Here is a 9,135-nt window from a genome sequence, read left to right on the forward strand (position 1 = left end):
AAATCTCACAGCAAAAGATGAATAGGTTTTCTGGTGATTTTAAGCTAGAGCTAAATCCAGGATTTCGCTGTTGGACACGATGTATCAATGTGGGTTCACTGTACACTCCACGAGTTGCTAGGAAAAGGGGCCTTTATTCTCCAAATTTTTCAGCTTTTATAGGGTTTTACACTGCAGGGTTAACATCATTGGGTAAGGGAGCACCACCTTTAGTCCCATTGGTGGGACAGGAGAAAAACATGCTATCTACAATTATGCAGAACTGTTTTGAGAAAGCAAGATGGTTTACAAATGATGTCCTTCAGTGCAAGATCTCCCAAGAAACTTTCCCTTGGGAACAGATCTGCCACTGACAGCCTGCAATTCGCTCAGGCTCAGAGAAAATCAGGTCCACACCAGGACAGTGATGTAATCAATCTGTCAGGCCTCCCCATACCTATATTTGGACCACTGGCCACCATACCATAGGGGCTTCACCCACATGGCCTGCTTGATTGCAGCACACATCCCACAGTCATGGATAACCTGAGAAATACTATCCATGGTTAAATCCACCCCTTGGTCTTGTGCCCACTTATAGGTGGCATCTCTACCCTGATGGCCTGAGGCATCATGAGCCCATTGAGCTAGGAACAACTTGCCCTTGTGTTGTCAATCTAAATCTATTTGTGACAACTTTATTTTTGCAGGCTGATCTACCTGCTCATTATTTTGGTGTTCCTCATTAGCCCGACTCTTGGGGACATGGGCATCTACATGATGAACTTTAACAGTTTCTCTACCCTGGTAGTGATGTCTTTCCACTCTTCAGGAGCCCAAATTGGTTTTCCTCTATGCTGCCAATTAGCTTTTTTCCACTTCTCCAGCCATCCCCACAGAGCATTGGCTACCATCCATGAATCAGTATAGAGGTAGAGCTTTGGCCACTTCTCTCTTTCAGCAATGTCCAGGGCCAGTTGAACAGCTTTGAGTTCCGCAAGTTGACTTGATCCACCTTCTCTTTCAGTAGCTTCTGCGACCTGTTGTGTTGGGCTCCATATGGCTGCTTTCCACTTTTGTTTCATCCATACGATGCAACAAGAACCATCAGTGAAAAGAGCGTAACGTGTTTCTTCTGCTGGCAGTTGGTTGTATGGTGGAGCTTCTTCAGCACATATCACTTGTTCCTGCTCCTCTTCATCAGTGAGACCAAAGTCTTCACCTTCAGGCCAGTTTGTAATTATTTCCCAAATCCCAGGGCGATTCAGTTTTCCAATACAGGCCTGCTGTGTTCTCTTGGTTCTAGAAGATAGGTGTCTGCTAGGGAGAGCAGGAGCTTCCCTTGGGATGAAAGAATGTAGACCCCCTCCCTCCGAATTATTATAATTTTGAAATCAAGGGGCTTTCAGGCAGAGATCTGGGGATAGGAATAACAGTTCTTTACTAGTATAACCAGGCAAACAAACAACAATAACTACATCATTAACAAGTAAACAGAACCACGGACCCCGTGACAGCTTTCTCGGTTGAGAGGGATGGAGGAGAGGCTTTGCTTCACAAACCCCTCGGGCGGGCAGTCCCGGTGCTCCTGCAGGGCTCTGAGGAACACTCAGCTGGAACAGCAGGGATGAGCTGAGATCCTGGGCTGGTGGATGAGGTGTATCAGCAGCTCCGCGGCGGTGCCTGGCACTGCCACACGTCCCAGCAGAACAGGGGGTGCGAGGCCACCAACGAAGAGGGAAGAAGGAGAAGAAGCAGCAGCTCCGTCTGGGTGATGGCGAAATTCTCTTCTCTTCTCTCTACCGCAGCAGCTCCGCGGCCCAGCAAACGAACGTCCTTCCCCGAAGCTGAAGAAAAACAGCCCAAAAACTGTCCCCACCCTCCTTTTCTGCCCCCTTCCCCCCGCCCTGGGCCTGGCCACTCTTTGTCCTTTGTCGAGCACCCCTAAGTACTGCTAGTTAGGTTGTCCCAGCAGATAATGGGTAAAAATTCCCCGGGCAGGCCAGAACACAAAACAAAACAAAACAAAAAGGACACCTAACCCTCAACATGTGTGATGAGAGCTATCCACTTGCTCCATGTGGCACTGGTGGCATGGTGGATAAGAGAGAACCTTTGCTTTGAACATCCACCCCAGCACCGGTAGTCGGGGTGCCAGGAGGAGTTGTGCTTCTGTGCCAGTCACCTCTGAGGCAGCTTGAACTCCTTCATAGGCTGCCAGGATTTCCTTCTCTGTTGGAGTGTAGTTGGCTTCAGACCCTCTGTAACTTTGGCTCCAGAATCCAAGTGATCGACCTCGAGTCTCACCAGGCACCTCCTTCCAAAGGCTCCTGGACAGACCATGGCTCCTGGATGCAGAGTAGAGCACGTTCTTCATATCTGGTCCTGTCCTAACTGGGCCAAGAGCTACCGTGTGAGCGATCTCTTGCTTGATTTGGGCAAAGGCTTGTTGCTGTTCAGGGCCCCAGTGGAAAGTGTTCTTCTTGCGAGTGACCAGGTAGAGAGGGCTCACAATCTGGCTGTACTCAGGAATATGCATTCTTCAAAAACCTATGGCACCCAAGAAAGCTTGCGTTTCCTTGTTGGTTAGTGGAGACACTGATGTGATTTTGTTGATGACATTGGTGAGAATCTGGTGCTGTCCATCTTGCTACTTTACTCTTAGGAACTGGATCTCTCAAGCAGGTCCCTTAACTTTGTTCTTGAAAGCCAAACTGGCTTTCAGGAGAGTCTGGATGATTTTCTCTCCATTCTCAAAGACTTCTGCTGTCATGTTCTGTTGCATCACATGTTGCAACAGTATCATGTCCAGGGAGGTGCAGCCACTGGTGACTAACGTGGGAAATCATCGAGATGGTCTCCATTTGGTTATACTCAGGAATCCAGTTATTGGGGCATCACCAACACAGGAATTAACCCAGCATAATCCAGAGACTGAAAACCCTGAACAAAGGCACGGTGGTAGGTTTTATGGGGTCAAGCCAGGGTGGAGTTTAGGGTCTGGGTCCAACAGGGCCATACCAAGGGAGAAGCCCCAGGGGCACAAACCAATAGGGGTACAATAGGAGGGGTTAATGCAGCAGAATACAATGAATGGCAACACAAGAAGGGCAGAACACCTCGGGCTGACACCCCACAAGGGATTTGGGGGTGGAGCAATTCTTCCCGGGCTTAAAGCTACACCTCTCACTTTAACACTGCCTGTCTAAAATCAAATCCCTGCCTCTTTAGGCAAGGGTACTCCACAGTGTTCCCACACACAATGATGTCATCAATGTACTGCAGATGTTCTGGAGCCTCACCCTTTTCCAGTGCAGTCTGAATCAGTCCATGGCAGATGGTGGGACTGTGCTTCCACCCTGGGGCAGTTGGTTCTAGGTGTACTGCACACCCTTCCAGGTGAAGGCAAACTGAGGCCTGCATTCTGCTGCTAGAAGAATGGAGAAAAATGCATTGCCAATGTCAATAGTGGTGTACCACTTCGCTGCCTTGGACTCCAGCTCGTACTAGAGCTCCAGCATGTCCGGCACGGCAGCGCTCAATGGTGGAGTCATTTCATTCAAGGCACGAGAGTCTACAGTAAATTTCTATTCTCTTTCAGATTTATGCACAGGCTAAATAGGGCTGTTGAAGGGTAAGTGGGTTTTGATGACCACCCCTTGGCCCTCCAGCTCACGGATCATCTTTTGGATGGGGATCACAGCATCTCAATTCGTCCAATACAGCCAGCGATGCACTGTCGAGGTGGCAATTGGTACTTGTTGCTCTTCATCCTTCAGAAGTCTTACTGCAAATGGGTTCTCTGATAGTCCAGGAAAGGTGGTCAATTGCTTGATGCCCTCTGTCTCTACCCCTGTTATACCACACGCCCACTTGAGTCTCTTGGTATTTGAAATACCTGTTTTGGAGGAAGTCTACACCCAAAATGCATGGGGCCTCTGGGCCCATCACAATAGGGTGTTTCTTCCACTCATTTCTAGTCAGGCTCACATCAGCTTTCACCAAAGTACAGTCCTGTGATCCACCTGTCACACCAGCAATGGAAACAGATTCTGCCCCCATATGTCTTGATGGGATTAATGTGCACTGTGCACCAGTGTCAACCAAGGCTTCATTTTTTTGTGGTTCTGATGTGCCAGGCTAATGAATCTACACAGTTCAAAAGACATGGTTTTCCCTAGCTTCTACTTGTCTAGAGGCAGGGCCCCTCTAAGCCTGGTTATCCTTCTTTCTCTGCACATCTGTCTTGGAGGTTCTTTCAAGGGAATCAGACATGGTATCATCATCATTATACCCAGCAGTTTGGCTACAGGTTACTGGAGCGGCTTTCTTTTTGATGGAACTTCCCCTCTGAGTTTTGCTGTCTTCCAATTCATGCACCCATTTTGTCAGAGCAGCAGTAGATTTCCCATCCCATCTCTTCATGTTTTCTCCACAGTCACGCAGGAAGAGCTACAGCTCAGCTTGTACCTTTCTCTCCTTATTTGGAGAACTTCTGCACTGAGTACCAGGGCTCCTGGTCTGTACTGCCAAGACTGGAAGAAGGTCCTCCCTGAGTTTCTTGAGGTTCTCATATCTTGTCTTCGAATTTTTGCAGACATGTTTCCACAGCTACGATTTTTGTATGTGTGGGGCCATGCATGGCATTTGGATATGCTCAGAGCTTCTTCACCATATCAAGTATAGTCTCCTCCCTGTCATCTTGCTTCATTGTTGCAACCGAAGATGGATAGATCACACGGACACAGGTCGAGGTGTGGTGAAAAGAAGAGAGCGTTTATTTTTCCTCCCAGGATTTATAGGCTTCTGACCACGGCCAGGGATTGGATGGTCAGGATAACAGTTTCTCACTGCACTGGCCATGAGAGATGCCCATCACAAGACGTGTAACAGAAAGAATGTACACATATCTATGTTTACAGTTACTGTCCTGGGAAAGTCTTTAGAAAACCATGTTAGCAAGCTCAGAAGCTGAGTTTTCAGGGTGACACTTCATTATTGCTAAAACAGAAGCGTATTCTTGTGGCTCAAGTCGTACAAGTTTTCACCACATCACAGATGTACATGGTACCAAGTCTGGATTCTTAGTGTCTAGGTCATCCAGAAAGACAATTTCTACCACTGCTATTTCTCTCAAGCGTTGAATCCCTTGTTCTATGGTCTTCTAATGAGTTTGTAGTATATAGAGATTGTCTGTACACAGATATCTTTGTGCTACACTTGCCAGGACCTGTTCCCAGAGACTATAAGCGTCAGTCCCCCTCATCATTCTTTGCTCGATAACCGGATCATGCGACAGGGATCTCAGATGCCTCACTTCAGTACTGTCCAAAAGTGTAGCCTCACTTGCAGCGTCCCACAGACAGACTAACCAACTAATTATAGATTCATCAGGTTGTCAAGTGTAATCTTTTCTTAGGCCATGAAGGTCCTTCAGGGAGAAGGTCTCACTAGCACCTTCTGAATTTGTGTTAGTTGCTGGTCTTGAGGGTCCTTCCCCCACATCACTATTATCATCCACTGGCTTTTGGTTTTGAATTTCATGCCTCTCTTGGTAGGAGCAACAGACATTAGCTTAGGCTTACTTTCTGGTTTAGCTGCTGGCTAGGACTCACTGTCTGGTTTGGCTACTGGCTTGGCTGCAGCCTGAGTGACTGGGGTAGCTGCTGATTTATCTCCCTGCCTTACAGTTTCTAGCACTGTGCGATAAACATATGCCAGGGCCCAGCTTATTGCAATGATATTTTTTTCTTTAGAATCATCATAGCAATTCTCTTCCAGATATTTCCTTACTTTGTCTGGGTTCTGGATTTATTCACATGAAAATTCCCAGGCTGGGGGATCAGAAAATTTCTTCAGGGTCTGACCCATTCTCTCCCATTCTTTACACCACTCAGGATTTTCTACATCTGGGTCTACTTCTGGGGCAGGGGTCTCATTAGCTCCTCTGGATATCTCAGTCCTTATTCTAGAAAGGTTACAGGTCATATAGAGGAAGCTTAACAGCTGAACTACCAGGAAAGTGGTATCTTTAACACTCAGGTTTAAAAGGTTGCTAAAAATTACCACAATGATCCAGGTAACACAGCTAAACATCTGCGATATATAATAAAACAACACAATCCGGATTGGAGTGATATGCAATTATTATTGGATGCACTGACTGAGACAGAAAAACAATTAATTATAAAAACAGCAGGGGATCTGGCAGAAGATTATTATAAAACCCAACAATTGGATGTGAAAGATTATTTCCCACTCCAAAAACCACAGTGGGATCCAAACAGATTAGCAGAATTGAAAAAACTAGAAAGCTATCAGGAGTGGATCGCAAAGGGGATGGAAAGAGCCATTCCCAAAACTATAAACTAGTCAGCCTTATATGCAATCAAGCAGGGGCTCTCTGAGTTGCCATCCGAATTCCTCGAAAAATTAAGAGATGCTATGCATCGTCACACATCACTGGACCCTGGGTCTTAAGTAGGGGTACAGCAGCTAGTTAATTTGTTCCTGGGGCAGTCTACGGGTGACATAAGACGGAAACTTCAAAAGCTTCAGGGGACAGATGGGAAGAACTTGGAGACTTTGTTGGATGAGGCGTGGAGAGTCTTCAGTAACCGGGAAGAAGGATATAAACAAGGAATGAGGAAGTTTGTAGCAGTTGTAAGTGAGAGAGACAGAGGAAAACGTGGACAGGGACCACCTAAACAAGGCCCATCCCGGCTGGTCAGAGACCAGTGTGTGATCTGTAAGAAATATGGTCACTGGAAAAATCAATGCCCAGAAAGGAGACGGAGTGGCTTTCAGGAAAAGGGAGACCGGGAGAAAGGAAAAGTGATTGCATATGTGAAAGAAGATTGAAGAGGACCAGTAGATCTCACCCCAGAAGATCCGCTGGTTATAAAATTGAAACTGGGGAAAAAAGGGAAAGAGATGGAATTTCTGGTTAACACGCGGGCAACATATTCAGCCTTGAATAAGACTTTAGCACCTGTGGGGAAGGATTATGTTACAGTAATAGGAGCAACTGGCCAACCTGAAAAAGCATATTTTTTCAAACCATTAAAGTATAAGCTTCGAAAGCAATGGGGCATTCACAAAATCCTATATCTGCCCAGCTCCCTGATGTAACTTTTTAAAAAATTCTTTTTCGTTTCTTTTTTCTCTCTCTTGATTCTGCTGCACTTCTTCTGTACCTTTTTTCACTCCTGGATTTCTCAGTCTCTTCTGAGCTGAGCTCCTTTGAGATACTCCCTCATGGGGAGTCCCGCTTATCACAGTCCTCCGGGTCACGATAAAAACTCCAAAACCTGTTAGGATCTTGTTTCCTGTGCTTATTAGGATGTTATCACAAAACTTGGCAAGTCTCTCCAGACTATCTGCACAAGTTCAGTTCACTGCAATCTGGCTCCTTTCTGATGGTACAAAATGGCCTTTTGGCTCACTTTGTGGCTCACTTTGGCTTTGAAAGGAAAAAATGGCCCCAAACTATGCAGTTCTTTTATCTTTATACTTATTCTTATCCAATTAACAATAGACACGTATATTATTTTTCTTAATGACCCAATGGCCCAACACCTGTGTGCTGCACTGCGGCATTTTCTTTCCAATCACCTACTAATACCGAAAAACCTCTAGAAGAAGAACATGAAGAAGAAAGAAGAAGGAAAAGAAACAACACCCTAAATCCTCCATCTTGTCTTCTGCTTTCTAAACTAACTTAAACTCTAAACTTTAACTTTTTCACCCAGTGACTTAAGAAAACTCTTTAATCTATACACTCACACTTTTAGCTTTTCTATCTAACTTTAACAGTTGTTTTCATATATCACCATGAAAACATGCTCATAAATTTCATATTGTATGAAATTCAGTGTTTTTCTGGATCTCAGAGCTAAGCATCAGAAACAAGGGCATACACTCTGTGTCTCAGACTCCAACACCCAAGACACCTTTTGGGGAGAGACTTGTTAGAACAATTACAAGTAACCATTACATTTAAAAATGGGGAGGTTATTCTGGAAGTAAATGATGAACAGTACATAGAGGCATTAAGTTTAGTGTTAACAGCCATCCAAACGGAGGGGGAAAATAGTGGAGAAATAATAAATCAAGTATTTCCTGGAGCGTGGGCCTCCAATGTACCAGGGAAAGCAAAAAATGCACTTCCAATATTAATCAAACTCAAGGAAGGAAGACAGCCAGTTAGAATTAAACCGTACCCCCTGAAAAGGGAAGATAAGGAAGGAATAAGACCCATAATTGAAAACTTTTTGCAATTAGGATTATTAAAGGAGTGCCCATCTGAGTTCAACACTTCCTTTTTGCCAGTCTGAAAACCTGATGGGTCATATCGGATAGTACAAGATCTAAGAGCTGTCAACAAAATAATTGAGAATCTCTATCCAGCGGTTGCAAATCTATACACTCTGCTAATGTTCCTGACACCCGATCTAACTTGGTTTACTGTTTTATACTTGAAAGATGCCTTCTTTTGCCTCCATATCCACGAGGACAGCCAGAAAATTTTTGCATTAGAATGGGAAAACTCCAAAAGTGGGCGTAAATCCCAGCTTACATGGATGGTATTGCCTCAGGGATTTAAAAACTCTCCTACTCTGTTTGGAGAGTGTTATGAACGCACTCAAGAGAGTGATATGGTAAAAATTTTATTAATTACAGCAAGCAAGCAATAAGCAAAAATCAGCGCTGGGCGGCAGGGGAGTCTCTACTCCTTCGGCTGCCGCACGTTCGATTTCCGTGTCTTCCCTTTTAAGTGGTCCGACTTCCGGGTTACGTGTCCTTTCTCGGGTGTCTCTGCGCATGTGCCTCCGGTCACTGGTGGTCGCTTTTTGCCTTCTGGTGGTCGTAGGATGAAGATCAGGAGTCTTCCTCTTTTGACCTTTCCTCACTGTTCTCCTTTTAAGGCTTATCTGAGTGGCTTAACTTTCTGGAATTCAAGAGAGCTTGCAAGGCTGTTCTCATAATTATACAGACGTCAGCAGCAGCCTTCAACCTCATCCCTATTACACAAAGCATAGTTTTGCAAAGCATCGTATCTTACATGTTTAGGCGAACAAAAGGGTCTCTATTTATTACAGAGAGCAACTTGCCAAAGATCTGGAATCCTGGGAGGCTCCCCCAGAAGAAGGAAAG

This window comes from Pseudopodoces humilis, chromosome 12 (assembly GCF_049639895.1).
Source record: "Pseudopodoces humilis isolate 2021_Gansu_Grassland_sample_001 chromosome 12, ASM4963989v1, whole genome shotgun sequence".
Classification (NCBI taxonomy): domain Eukaryota; kingdom Metazoa; phylum Chordata; class Aves; order Passeriformes; family Paridae; genus Pseudopodoces; species Pseudopodoces humilis.